Raw genomic sequence first — 14,960 nt, forward strand, 5'->3', positions numbered from 1 at the left:
CAGGGCGTCCGGCGGGGTCTCCGCTCCCGCTCCGCACATAAAAACGCAGGACATGGTGAGGCCAAAAAGGAACACCCACGGAGCCATAGGTAGGGGAGTCATACCACTATACTCTCACTGGCGGCTGGGTTGGAGACACAGGAACCAGGAGCAACACAATTCTCAACCCTCACTGTGCCGCTTGCAGACTCAGCCACCATCTTCTTGCTAGCTCCCCCTTTTTTTTGCTACTAGCCTAGCCACGGCAGTTATATTCATGGCTAATGGCTCACTGGTTATAGCTGACGGCCAACTAGCCACAGCTGATGGCCATTTGATCATAGTCGATGGCCATTTACTACCTGAGCCAGCACCTTTCTATGTGAGGCCGAGAGCCTGGAAACTGCTTTTTGGGGCTCTGTCCCCACACCGTGAAAGGGCTGAAGAGGCAGGTTCCAAAGGCTAGTACCAAAAAAAGATAATGATTAGAGTACCGACGAGAGGCAGAAGTCAAAGGCCTCAGTTACCTATCAAGTAGGAGCTCTGCTGGTTCTTGTGGCAGTCTTTGTTTTGGGTGAGGTACTGTGATAGGGTTGGAAAGTAGTACAAGCAGACTACTAGCCCTGCTCTTGCTGTTGCTACCTCTACAGCGATGTTCAGTGACACTGGGAGTAGAATAAGGGAGACAGCCCCTTTTTTGGCGCAAGAGTGTATGTGGGGACAGGTAGAGATTGATTAATGGTGGTGATCTGAATATCTATAGAAAGTAAAACTAGGGTGTATGTGCCTGTCCAGTCGGTGGTGAGGCAGGCGTATATGGAAGGTAATGAATTAGGTTAGGGGTACAGAGGAGATAAGGGGGAATAGTAGGGAAAGTTTTATGAGAAGGAAGAGTAACATTACGAACACAACCATGGGGGGCTTATTTATATCATCTCTGGGGTGGAGAAGACTGGTGATGGAATAATCGAAAAGGAGCCCTAAAATGGACCTGTCGATGTTAAGGGGAAAGGTGGAGATAACCGCGACGATTTGGAGGGTGAACGAAGGAGTCAGGAGTGAGGTTGGTGGTGTTTGCGTCATGCAGCGAAAACAAGGTCAGGGGAAGGTGTCACCTTTCATGAGTCTCCTGGTTTTTTTTCAGGGATCTTGTGAAAGCGAAGCCGGGTGAGGCTAAGGACTGAGCTATGATATCGTGGAGCCTGGGCCGTTCTGTGGAGTGTCAGCACAGGGGGTTCAGCTGTTTTTCCAGCCAAGCCAAGTGAATCCAGGAGGGGTGACCCAGCAGCTTGGCTTCAGTGAGGGTGGTGAGAAGGAGGTGGGGGTGCCCTTTCCCCTATTGTCGTAAGTCTGAGGGGTTGAGTTCTTTGAGATAGACCCACTCTCCTGAGGATTACGGAAAGAGAGAGAAACAGAGGTGCCTTAGGGTCAGGAAAGAATGGGGTCTGCATGTTCCCTAGGGATGTGCTGAATGAGGTTAAGGGCTTGGAGGTCATCTCTCATTGGTGAGCTATTAGTAGGGATTTTATCTAAGAAGGAACGGTCTGCCATACATGAACTCGAAAGGACTGAAGAAACTGGAGGCCCAAATATGGGTATGTATTTACTAAGGGATATAGTGTTTTCCATGTTGGCCACCTGGGTGGGGGTTAGTTGGACTTCCAAGTAGACAACTAAGGAGTTAGAGAGTTGTGTCTTGCGTGGGGATGGCTGACAGCCTTATTACTAAGGGACATAAGAAGGGTAGCGATATGGCAGAGAGAGAGTGAAACAGACTGCACAAAAGGAGGTTATCTACATACTGTTGGGGCGTGTTGGTAACGAGGTTGAGAGAGGCAAGGTCAGCCACAAGGACCTGTCCAACATGGCGGGCTGTCCATAAACCCTTGGGGAAGGACTGTTGTCTTTGAGGCGTAGGAGAGTGAAGTGAGTTGTATCAGGGTTGGGGGTTGGAGTTGTGAGAAAGAAGAGTGTAGGAGTTGGTTAGGAAATGAGAATAGATCACACATCTTGATTTTGACAGGACAGTGGGGTGTAGCCATTAGGGGGTGGTGGTGTCCCAAACAACAGGATCGATGATGGACAGAAATAAGGGGATCTGTATTGGAGTGTCAGAGAGGGAGAGTGCAAGGAGAAAGATTGGTTCAGTGTTTGGCGGACAAAATGGAAAGGAGACTCTGAATTTGAAGAGTGGGCTACCTGGGGAGTACTAGAAATGAGGGTAAAAACCAAGTTATGAAGTGAACAAGTTAGGCTGGGGAGTAGAGATTGAAAAATAAAATGTTTAATCCCACCAATGGAGATATTGGAATGATGAGTAGGCCCTGACAATTCAGTGAAGGCAGAGTAGGTGGCTCCCATGTCTATTAAGAAAGAGATTGGCTTACCTACCAGATGAAGAGTTACCCTGGGCTCCGAGGTTGTGATGCTAGAGGGAGCCAGGGGCCTGGGGCTCCGTCTGTTCTCTGTGCCTAAGCCAGAATGGCTAGGGAGGTTGAGGTAAGATCCTCCTGAGGAATGGGGGATTGTAGAACATCTGGGTCCCAAAAATTAGGCGGCCTTTTCTATGAACTGAAGAAAGTTAAGGGCATTGACCTGGCAGTTAAAGTTCTGATCCAAGGTGTCGAAGGTGGTTATAGAGTCCCTCATGGGGATGGGCTGGAAGCTTTGCACAAGAGTCATTGGTAGCTTAATAGACTCCATTCTGGAAGAGATAATCTTGACAAGAAGGTTAAAAAGGCAAGGTCTAAATAGGAGTAGCCCAAAGATGATTAGAAGAGGAATGAGTAAATGTGAGAAAAGTGACTATAACCAGGGTCCCTAAGAGTGAGAAGGGGGTTGTAAGTAATGATGAAAAAATGGATCTCATACTATAAAGCTATTAAGAGCAACTCCGGGAGTCCAGGGTTAGTTATTAGTACTCATCAGTCTTGCGAACGTGACATGCCTGCCTGTTTGAAAAGGAGCTTAAGCACTTCAGTTGACTCACAGGAACAGAAGCAATAGTCTTTTTTGGGCGGAGTCCTGTGGAGACTTTAATAAAACAGGGAGGGTTGAGCTCTAAGAGTAAAGAAGGTCTGGACCTATGGAATTTCTGACCACTTTCCGTTGTCATGACAGATATATATTGGGGTCAGGCAGTGTTATAGTAAAAGATGAGGCATGTAAGTCAGATGTCGTGTATGTTGAGCCTGAGGGCGAGTAAGTTGTGCAGGAGACAACTGAGAGTTGTAGATTTGCACGGATCAAATGTGAGGCCCCCATGGATCGATTAGGTTGAGTGAGAAGGGTGAGCAGGGAGCCACCTATTAAGGGGAGAATAAGAGGATGAGGCATCCCAAATCCTGGTGTTCAACCCCCGTGATTATGAGTACGAGAGTTCACTGGCAGACTCGTCGTCCCCAGGATGGGATGGATCTGGGCCCCCTTGGCCACGAGAAACATTTTGGCCTAGCGCTTGAACTTTCGTGGAACCCTACAACAGTGAGAGAGACTCTGATGGTTCCGAGACAAGAACAGGAGGTTGATTTCACTCACCTGATGAGAATTTTGCATGTTTTTCTCGGGGATGTCAGCAACAGAAGGGAGAAAGTCCTGAATTGCTTCCTTATGGCAGGTCTGGGAGGGTAGCCAGTGAGCCGATCATGCCCAGGGTAGGGCGAAGAGAAAATGAAGGGGCAATCCGGCTGTTCTCTGGCCTAAAACCTCCCCACATTTCGACACCAAATGACAGGTCACCCTGTAAAGGAACCCATATGGTTGGGCAAGTTAAGAAAGTTTTTATTGCAGGAGCGCAACAGTGTATCAGGGTGAACAAAAGATGTCTACAGCCCAGGCTATATGTTCAAAGGAGACTTGTCATTCCCAAAGGAGGGAGTGAGAGGGTTTTACAGGTGCTGTGCTGACAGGGTAGCTTTGTTTGAACAGAAAATGTTGCCTGCCTGCAAGCCAGTAGCTGTTTGGTGGTGTTTTTTGTTATCACACGTTTGGCTCTGTCTGCAGGTGCAGACCATCGGACACGGCGATGCCTCTGAGACCTAACATTCAGAGACCTGACATTAAGTCAAGAGACGTACCATTCAGTCTTGTTTGTTATTGAAAAGCAGGGTGGCCGTCGTGTCTTTCTTCTTAGACGGACTCAAACTGAACGGGTGTGGCGAGAGGAGGGGAACATTGTGGAAGGGGCTGGTAATGTTGTGGTAGGTGAAGCATTTTATGGCAGCTCCAATTATGAACACCTGGAGTCGCCTCTGGAGGAATTAGGTGAAAGGCTGAGGCTGCAGTTTCCAAAGGCTAGGACCCAAGAAGATAATGATTAGAGTCCTGACAAGACGGAGAAATCAAGGGCCCTATTTACCTATAAAACTCGGAGCTCTAATGGTTCTTGTGGAAGTCTCTGTTTTCTGGGGCCCTCGTGAGGTCCTATGATAGGATTTGAAAGTGGTGTAAGCAGACAACTAGCCCTGCTCCTGCTGTTGCTACCTCCACAGCGATGTTCAGTGACACTAGGAGTGGAATAAGGGAGACAGCCCATCTTTTGGCACAAGAGTGTGTGGGGACAGAGCCCCAGAGAGCAGTTTCCAGGCTCTCAGCCTCACATAGAAAGGTGCTGACTCAGGTAGTAGGTGGTCATCAGCTGTGACTAGTTGGCCATCGGCTGTTACCGGTTAGCCATAAGCCACTGATATAACTGCCATGGCTAAGCTAGCAAGGTGGTGGTGTAGTGGTGCGGTGTGGTGGTGTGGCATGGTGGAATGTGGATTACGGATTGCAGAGAGGCTGCAGCTAGCAAGTGAGGTTGGTTGGCAGAGACAAGTGGACCGTGGGTTGTAGATCGTTTGGCTCCTGCTTCCTGTGTCTCCAACCAAGCCGCCAGCGAGAATATAGTGGTATGACTCCCCTATCTATGGCTCCGTGGGTGTTCCTTTTTGGTCTTACCATGTCCTGCGTTCTTATGTGGGGAGCGGGACCAGAGACCCCGCATGACACCCTGCATGACAAAATGTATATGGGGACAGGTAGAGATTGATTATTGGGGGTGATCTGAATATCTAGAGAAAGTAAAACTAGGGTGTACATGCCTGTCCAGTCGGTGGTGAGGCAGGTGTATATGGAAGATGATGAATTAGGCTGAGGGTCCAGAGGAGACAAGGAGGAATGGTAGGGAAAGGTTTATGAGAGGGAAAAGTAATATGAAGACAGCCATGGGGGGCTTATTTATATCATCTCTGGGGTGTAGAAGACTGGTGATGGAATAATCGAAAAGGAGCCCTAAAATGGACCTGTCGATGTTAAGGGGAAAGGTGGAGATTACCACGACAATTTGGAGGGTGAACGAAGGAGTCAGGAGTGAGGTTGGTGGTGTTTGGGTCATGCAGTGAAGACAAGGTCAGGGAAGGTGTCACCTTTTGTGAATCGCCTGTTTTTTTCCTCAGGGATCTTGTGAAGTCGACGCCGGGTGGGGCTCAGGACTGAGCTATGATATCGTGGAGCCTGGGCCCTCCTGTGCAGTGGCAGGGCAATCGGTTCAGATGTTTATTCAGCCTAGGCAAGTGATTCCACGAGGGGTGACCCAGCAGCTTGGCTTCAGTGGGGGTGGTGAGAAGGAGCTGGGAGGACCTTTTCCCTTATTGTCACAATTCTGAGGGGTTGAGTTCTTTGAGATAGACCCAGTCTCCTGAAGATTACGGAAAGAGAGAGAAAGAGAGGAGGTGTCTTGAGGTCGGGGAAGAATGGGGTCTGCATGTTCCCTAGGGATGTGCTGAATGAGGTTAAGGGCTTGGAGGTCATCTCTCATTGGTGAGCTATTAGTAGGGAGTTTGTCTAGAAGGAAGGGTCTCCTATACATGAGCTCGAAAGGACTGAGTAAAGTGGAGGCCCAAGTGGTGGTATGGATTTACTAAGGAAAATACAGTTGCCCATGTGGGCCTTGTGTGTGGGGTTAGTTGGACTTCCAAGTAGGCAACCGAGGAGGTAGAGAGTTGTGTCTTGCATGTGGATAGTGGCATCCCTTGTTACTGAGTGACTTAAGAAGGGTAGCAGTATGGCAGAGAGAGAGTGAGACAGACTGCATAAAAGGAGGTTATCCACGTACTGTTGGGGCGTGTTGGGAAGGGTGTTCAGAGAGGCAAGGTCAGCAGCTGGACGTGTCAGACTTCAGGGGCAGTCCCTAAATCCTTGGGGAAGTAGTGGTATCTCTGTGGTATAGGAGAGTGAAGTGAGTGGTTTCGGGGTTGGGGAGTGATGTGAAAAAGAAAGGTATAGGAGTTTGGTTAAATGAAGATGGATCACACAGCTTGATTTTAGCAGGACAGTGGTGTGTAGCCATAGAAAGGGTGGAGGTGTCCCAAACAACAGGATCGATAACATCCTTTCTTATAACATCCCCTGGGTGCTAATCAAAATCTTTAACACACTTACTGTCACCTACTTCCAACTTTTTATTAGACACCTAGCCTTTTCTCCCCTTTGTGGGGAAAATCAAGGCCATCAGACACACATTCCCTCAGCATCCCTCTGTCTTTACTGCCCTCACCCCCTTTCCTTCTGTTTGAAAGGAGAGATTCCACTACTTAACTCCAGGGCTAAAACCTTTACTGATGTTCTTTAATTCTTTTCCTCCCTTTCCTAGGACCTGTTTTTGTGTTTTTTTTGTTTTTTTTTGTTTTTTTTTGTTTTTTTCCCGATCAGTTATCTAACGTTTCTTAGTGTTTTAGCCCTTCCTCTAAGGAGGGTTCTTTTCTCTTCATTTTCTAAGTCTTTCAGTTTCTTCTATCCTAAAATTCCTTTTCCTGAGCTTTGACACTTTTAAAGCTATTGTCCTGCCTTTCTTTTTCCCTTTACTGCTATACTCCTTAAAGGAATAGTCTGAATTTATACCTTTCCTCACCTTCAAATTTTGTTCTGCTTCATCGATCCATTCATCTGTTCATGTGCAATACTCCATTATTTTTCAATATAATGCCATCTACTCTTCTAAATCTTTCATGAAGTAATCAGCTCTGTTTGCCAAAATCAGTCTCTTCATTTTCAGTATTCATTCTACTACTTACTCTCTTTAAACACTTGATATTATACCTTCTTTCATAAAATTATGTTCTTCCTTGGCTTTCACATGGCCTTCGCAAATAAGTCTCCTCCTCTCAGAGCCTTTCACTCTTCTTCTATTACATAAATACAAGTGTTTCCCAGAGTTCATTAGTATTGTCCTTGTCATACATTTATATTCTGTACATTTACCCTGGATGATAACAATCTATATTTTGTGGCTTCAGCTATTGTTTACATGTTGATTATTTCCAAATCTTTGTCTCCAACCTTAGACCTTCTGCTAAACTCCAACTGCCTAGTGCATATCCCTTTATTCAGCCGCACATCATTATTGATTCAGAATCAATGTGTGCACTCCTGCCCTTCTAATGCCTATTTTTCTTTCATTACTCATTTCCAATGGTATCACCATTTATTTCATCACTCAAGCTAGAAACCTTGAGTCTATCTTTGATTCCTTTATTTCCTATAACCCTCATGTATAATGAATTATCAAATCTTCCACTTAAGCCTCTCCCCTGCTAGTGGTTTCTTTTTCTTTGTATTACTTCCTGTTTCTCCTCTGAATTAGGTCCTTCTTGTCTCTCCCATGGACTCTCACAGTAGCTTCCTAGCTGATCATCCTGGAAGGATATAGTACACCAAAGTGACAACAGAGCTTACCTCCAAATGTGGCCTAAGATTTGGGAAAGGGTCTTCAGTGGAGGGCATTTACTTTATTTTCATTTTTTACAAAAATAATAATTCTATGTATTCTGTAACCAAAATTCTTGAGAAATTTTTACTTGAAATATTTTAATATATTTTACTATTTTATTTGAAAAATATGTTAATATATTTTACCATTAATATTTGATTCTTAAAGTTCTTAAACTGATGTTTTTATTTAGCTCTGGAAATGCTAATATTAGCTTATATTAGAAACCACATTTTTACTTTTATAAAACAAAAAAACAAACGGATTTAGGCATGTAGATGGACAAAAGTTTACACACTCAAATTACAGTTTATCTAACTAAAGATGCTTAATGTGTTAAATATTAAGAACTAAAAAGACTCAATATTTTTAACGAGTCCTTCTTTTTTAATAATTAAAATGTGCTTCTACCCTTCTCTAGTGCCGCTGGGGGTGAAATCTTTGCCCAGTGTGTTGCAGACAGAGAAGAAGGCTTTAAAGAAAAAGATGTTCAAAAACTCATGAGGCAGATTTTAGAAGGTGTTCACTTTTTACACGTCCATAATGTAGATCATCTTCATTTGAAGGTAAGAACTGAATTACTTCACAATTTTGAGATTGCTAGAGAATGACACTCCAGATGTAAAATATTTAATGGTGATTTCTTTAAACATTTATCAAGTTTGTGTGTTTTAGTATGTAGCAAGGATATAAGAGTTGAGTCTTTACTCTTATCCTCTACCTAGTTAGTTTTATCAGGGAGATAATATGCATGTGTATATATAGAAAGATAAATAATAATACATTGTCCAAAAAATGGAGTTTAGAGGATATTGCTGAGATAGGTGAAGGCTTCCTGGTAAACACAAGACTTGAGCTAGACCTTTAAAAAAAAAAAGTAGATTTAGCTAGGTAGGGAAAAAACAGAAACTTACGATAGTTAGTAATACTTGTGATATGTTTGGGCAAAAATGGAATAGTGTCACTGGAATTGAAAGATGAAGAAGACCAGATTCCAGGGGTTTCAAATGTCATGAAGAGGTAGATGATTTTTGAGCAGGAATATCTGAAGTGAAATATTGTGGAAAATTAGGCAGTCTTCAGTAACTAAAATAAATTACAGAATTAAAGAGATTAGACATAGGTAGAGTTCTGATTTAAAATTCTCAAAAAAGGAAGGGAGGAGAGAGGAAAGAATACACAAAGGGCAGTATATCAGTTATGCTTTCAAGTGATCAAAACATCAGCTAAAAGTAGGATAAACAAAAAAAAAGAAATTTTATTGGCAAAAAAGCCCAGGGATAATTCTGACTTCAGTTATGGCACTATTCATTAATTTAAATATTGCCAGTACTTAGATTTTCTTCAGCCCTCTGCCTTCTCAAAATAGCAATAAGATGGGAATAAGTTAGATGCTGCTGTTTTATCCTCACAACTGTCCAGAGACTCAGCAGGAAAATGTCCGTCTCTGTCCCACCAGTTCTTTCAGAAGTCTTGAGATTCACTCTCATCAAACTAACTTAAATCGATCCAGAACAAATAAGTGAGCTGATGGATGCAAGGCTTTGAATGGGTAGGCCAGTGTCATCAGTATCATAGGCTCCAACCCTGGAGGGGTAAACCCCTCCTCCTATCCCAACTTTCATAGGGACTGAGATTGGGAAAGAGATTCTCGGACCAGTTCTGTTTCTGCAAGAATAGAGAATGGGTGGTAGTTGTTGACTTTCGGTTGAGATGGTAGGAAAACGCTGTGCTTGCTGCCTCCCATGATCACATCAAAATTACAACTAAATTATAAAACAACCACCTTTGAGAACCATCCGAAGACTACCTAAATGGAACTCCAATAACTAAGGCTATAAAGAAGAAGGCATATCAAGACTTATAGGAGGTCCCATACCCACATGTGGCTGTTAAGAATTGGGAGGATGATCTTGGCTCAGGAGATAACTCAGGAGAAATGAGGAGTCTCAGGCCCTCACTTGGCTCCCCAACCTGTATCACCATTGCCAGGGAAAGATGCCCCCACAATATCAACCTGTGAAATCAGCAGGGATTCTGTACAGGTGAGTCAGAACTGACAGAGTCCCAGATATTCCTTTTAAAGGGCACTTGCACAGACTTATTTGAACTCACTCTCTCTGAGTTCCACTGTTGGGGCAGCGTCTCGAAAAAAGCCAGGAACATCTAGGGAGGAACTGAATTGTCTGCCTTCAGGGCAAGAGCTGGAGGGACAGCCCTGACTGGGACAGAAGTGCTGGCAGGCACTGTTGTTCCTTTCTTGAGCTCTCACCCCACATATCCTTCAGGCTTAGGCAAGCGCCAAATCTAAGTCTTCATTACACTAGCTAACACCACTCACCCCACCTGATGATTCCCTATTAATCCACCCATCCAACTCACTCACAGGCCCGAACCTCCATCAGTGACTGTTCCTTACAAAAAACTGAAGAGGAGGACAAGCTCTCAAGCTCAATTCACGAGGCCAGCATTACCCTGATTCCAAAACTAGACAATGACATTCCAAAAAATGAAAATTACAGGCCAGTATCCCTGATGAACATAAATGCAAAAAAATCTTCAAAAAAATATTAGCAAACTGAGTTCAGCAATACATTAAAAAGATCATACACAAGTGGGATTTATTCCTGGGATGTAAGGTTGGTTCATCCCAATATCAGCAAATCAACCAATGTCATGCACTACGTAAACAAAATGAAATATAAAACTCATATGATCATATCAATAGATGCAAAAAAAAAAAAGCATTTGACAAAATCCAGCATCTGTTTATGATAAAAACTCTCAGCAAAGTGGGAATAGAGGAAACATAGCACAACATAATAAAGGTCATATATGACAAACCCAAAGCTAACGTCATACTCAAGAGGGAATCGCTAAAAGCACTTTCCTTAAGATCAGGAACAAGACAAGGATTTCCATTCTCACCAATTCTATTCAACATAGTATTAGAAGTCCTGCCACAGCTATCAGACAAGAAAAAGAAATAAAAGGGATCCCAATTGGAAAGGAAGAAGTAAAATTGTCATTATTTGCAGATAACATGATACTATATAGAGAGAACCCTAAAGATCCCACCAAGAAACTGTTAGAACTGATAAATGATTTCAGTAAAGTAGCAGGATACAAAATTAATATTCACAAGTCAATTGTGTTTTTATACACCAATAACAAAGTACCAGAAGGAGAAAGTAAGAAAACAATCCCATTTTCAATTGCATCAAGAAAATAAATACCTAGGAATAAATTTAATGAAGGAGGTTAAACATCTGTACTCAGAAAATTTTAAAACATTGAAGAAAGAAATTGAAGAAGATACAAATAAATGGAAGCATATATCTTGCTCATGGATAGTAAGAATTAACAACATTACAATGTTCATAGAACCCAAAGGAATCTATAGATTTAATGCATCTCTATCAAAATACCAATGGCATTTTTCACAGAACCAGAACAAATAATTCTAAAATTTATATGAAACCACAAAAGACCCCGAGTAACCAAAACAATTTGAAAAAGAACAAAGTTTGAGGTATCATGTTACCTGATATGAAATTATACTACAAGGGAATAGTAATCAAAACAGCATAGTACTAACATAAAAACAGAAACATAGATCAATGGAAGAAAATAGAGAACCCAAAATAAAGCCACACCTATACGGTCAGTTAATCTACTACAAAGGAGGCAAGAATATACAATGGGTTAAAGACAGTCTATTCAATAAATGGTGCTGGTAAAATTGGATCACTTTCTTACACCATATATAAAAATAAACTCAAAATGGATTCACGACTTAAATATAAGACCCAAAACCATAAAACTCTTAGAAGAAAACAGGCAGTAAACTCTCTAACGTTGCTCTAGCAATATTTTTTAAACATGCCAAAAAAATGTATACACGTTTTAAGAAAGGAAAAAACTGTATTAAAATTGTAATACTCAATGTATACCAATAACAAAAGATTAATACAAGTCATATTTGACTTCAGCAGTTACAAGAGGTGCACTCAAAGTGGTTACCATCAGCGTAATTTTAATACAGTTTTTTCCTTTCTTAAAATGTGTATACATTTTTTTGACACCCTCTGTATATTTCGGGCACAGGAAACAAAAGAAAAAATAAAGAAATGGGACTACATGAAACTAAAGAGTTTTTGGACAACAAAGGGAACCATCAACAAAACAAAGACAACCTACTGAATGGGAGAAGATATCCACCAAAGTTACATTCAATAGGAGTTAATATCCAAAATATATAAGGAACTCATACAACTTAATATTAAAAAGACAAACAATTCTATTTAAAAAAATGGGCAGAGGACCTGAATAGACATTTCTCCAAAGAGGACATGCAGATGTCCAATAGACATATGAAAAAGATGCTCAACATCGCTAATCATCAGAGAAATGCAAATGGCTATCATCAATAAATCAACAAACAGTAACTGCTGGCAAGGATGTGGAGAAAAGAGAACCCTTGTGCACCATTGGTAGGAATGTGGATTGGTGCAGCCACTATGGAAAACAGTATGGAGGTGACCCAGCAATTCCACTTCTGGGTATTTATCTGAAGAAATCCAAAACACTAATTCGAAAAGATATATGCATCCCTGTATTCATTGCAGCATTATTTGCAATAGCTAAGATATGGAAGCAACCTACTTTTCCATCAATACACGATTGGATAAAGAAGATATGGTACATATATACAATGGAATATTACTCGGCCATAAAAATCAATGAATCTTATACTTGTGACAGAATGGATAGACCTAGATGGTATTATGATAAGTGAAATAAGTCAGACAGAGAAAAAAACAAGACCATATGATTTCACTTATATCTGGATTCTAAACATAACAAAATAAACAAACAAAACAGAAATACACTCATAGATACAAAGTAATGGTTGCCAGATGGTAAGGGGTTTGGAGGAGCTGTGTGAAAAGGGGGAAGGTAGTAAGAAATACAAATTGGTAGTTAGAAAATAGTCACAGTGATATAAAATACAGCATAGGGAATATAGTCAATTATATTGTAATATCTATGTATGGTCAGATGGTTACTAGACTTATGGGGGGATCATAAGTTATATAAGTTATTTATATAACTACCTTCGTAAGTTATATAAATATCTAACCACTATGCTGTACACCTGAAATTAATGTAATATTGAATGTCAAGTGTAATTGGGAAATAAAAAAATTAAGAATAAAAAGAAGAGAGAATGGGTGCTCAGGTGACAAACAATAAATATCCTAAAGCACTCCAAGTATATTTAGATGTCTGTAGTAGAAAAGTTGAAGATCCAGTTGACTTTCTGATAGTTGCTTCCATATCAAATCCAGGTATGGCTGTTGGGAAATGAAACAGTCCTCAAAAATAGAACACACCCAGTGACTCCAGTTCCTTTTCATCAAGAGGAGATAGGGTTAGGAAAGAAGGTAACCTGAGAAAGCTGAAATCCCTGGACTCAAAAAAGACTTTCCTATCCTGAATTTCTGCAATATCTTTTCACTCCCTCCTCATATGCCGATCTATCTTGACGTCTTAGCAGAAAGTAGATGATTATGGCGGTGGTTCTCCAACTTCGGCACAGATCAGGATCACCTTGAAAGACTTGTTTAAAACAAATTGTTAGGCCCAAACGCCAAAGTTTCTGATAAAGGGTAGGACCAAGTGATGCTGATACTGAGTCTAGGCACCATGTTGAGGACTACTGCTGTGTGGCACACTTTGTAAAACCTGATATAGACCATACAGCATAAATAACAGTGCTTATGCCTTAAACTTATGAGTAAGGAAAATAACGATTCGGGGTGACGCCCGAATCCTCACTGCTAATGTGAGATGAATTTTTGAGCGGGTAAAGGTTGCCCCTAAGGTGACCCGCCTACTTTGCGGGATGCCTGGGAGTCACGATCTGCCCGTCCCCGTTACGCTCGAAGAGCAGACTGGTAAACTGGACCTAATCGTGTTTTACTTTAAGTAGCCGTTAGTTCATTTAACAAACAAACAAAATAAATAAATAACAGTGCTTGATTTTTAGTGTATGAATGAACACTCTTCAGGAAGACTATACAGTATATAATCTGGAGGTTGACTTCTAATGTAAACTTGATAAAATTCTATTTAAAATAAGGTGGAAGGGTAATAGATACTCCTTCAAATACTAGTTTCATACATAAAAATACAGGGTAAATAAAATAATTTGGAAACTTTCTTTTTCTTTTCTGAGATGCCAATTTAAATCCTTTACGTAAACAATTATTTTTCTCAAGGATATTAATTTTTAGTATTAATACTAAAATGGCTAAAATGGACAGGTACAACGTAGACTATGGTAATAAGTAGCAATTTTTGAAGGCAGGTGTGGACATGTATGCACCCACATGTAGTCCCAGGATGTTAAAGCTGAAGTGGCCTTTAGAGATCACAAGGTAAAATGGTCATAGCATGAGTGAGGCAATTGTGGCTTTGTTTTTCCCTTTAGTCTGTCTTATCAATTAGAAATTCAAAGATCCTTGATGGAAGAAATATCCACCTATGCTTTCCTCAGGAGCACTTAGTAAGAAGTAAGTCAGCAGTCCAGACTTCAGTGGAGTCCTATCTTTAAAAAGCGTCAGTTAATATCAGCCATGCAGAAGAATTCCCAAAAGTACTGTTTGTGCTATGCCTTTTCTTCATGTTTGATTTTACATACTTAACTTTGTAAAATCATGTTTTTATATATGATGTTTTGCTAGTTGTATGATGTAGAAAGAATTTCCAGGAATAGAACCCCAATTTAAATAACATTGCACCTGTAGGAAATCAGCTTTCAATTTATGACAATTCAATCTATGTCCATTATTCAGGAACTTATTAGGTAGCAAGTCAGACAGGTTGCCAACACTGTCTCATGGATCTGACATTACTTGAAAGTAGATAAAGGTGAATATTAAGTTCTTGAGTGCCAGGTTCAACTGTGTATTTACACACGGAAATTATATCCCTTTCTCCCTAATATAATCAGTATAAATCATATTCCTTTCTCTCCAGTACACTTGGTGTAGAATTCTTTCCAGATTTAACAGAGGCTTTGATGATGGGCCTTTGATGTTAGAAACTGGACTCTCCATGTTTCCTAGACACAGAGGAATCAGAGGACAAGGTAGCCTGGAGGATTCTCAGCCTTTCTTCTGCCCTCAGACTCTTTAAGTATGCAGTAAGATATGTCTCTAAGTGAACT

General features: G+C 41.3%; 1 non-coding gene across 1 annotated transcript; it reads left to right on the forward strand.

The window, feature by feature from the left end:
• The first annotated feature begins 13,509 nt into the window (after positions 1-13,509).
• LOC117012574 (U12 minor spliceosomal RNA) lies at positions 13,510-13,659 on the forward strand. The gene has a single exon (XR_004421183.1). It is a non-coding gene; the product is annotated as a U12 minor spliceosomal RNA (small nuclear RNA).
• The last annotated feature ends 1,301 nt before the right edge of the window (positions 13,660-14,960 follow it).

This window comes from Rhinolophus ferrumequinum, chromosome 20 (assembly GCF_004115265.2).
Source record: "Rhinolophus ferrumequinum isolate MPI-CBG mRhiFer1 chromosome 20, mRhiFer1_v1.p, whole genome shotgun sequence".
Classification (NCBI taxonomy): Eukaryota; Metazoa; Chordata; class Mammalia; order Chiroptera; family Rhinolophidae; genus Rhinolophus; species Rhinolophus ferrumequinum.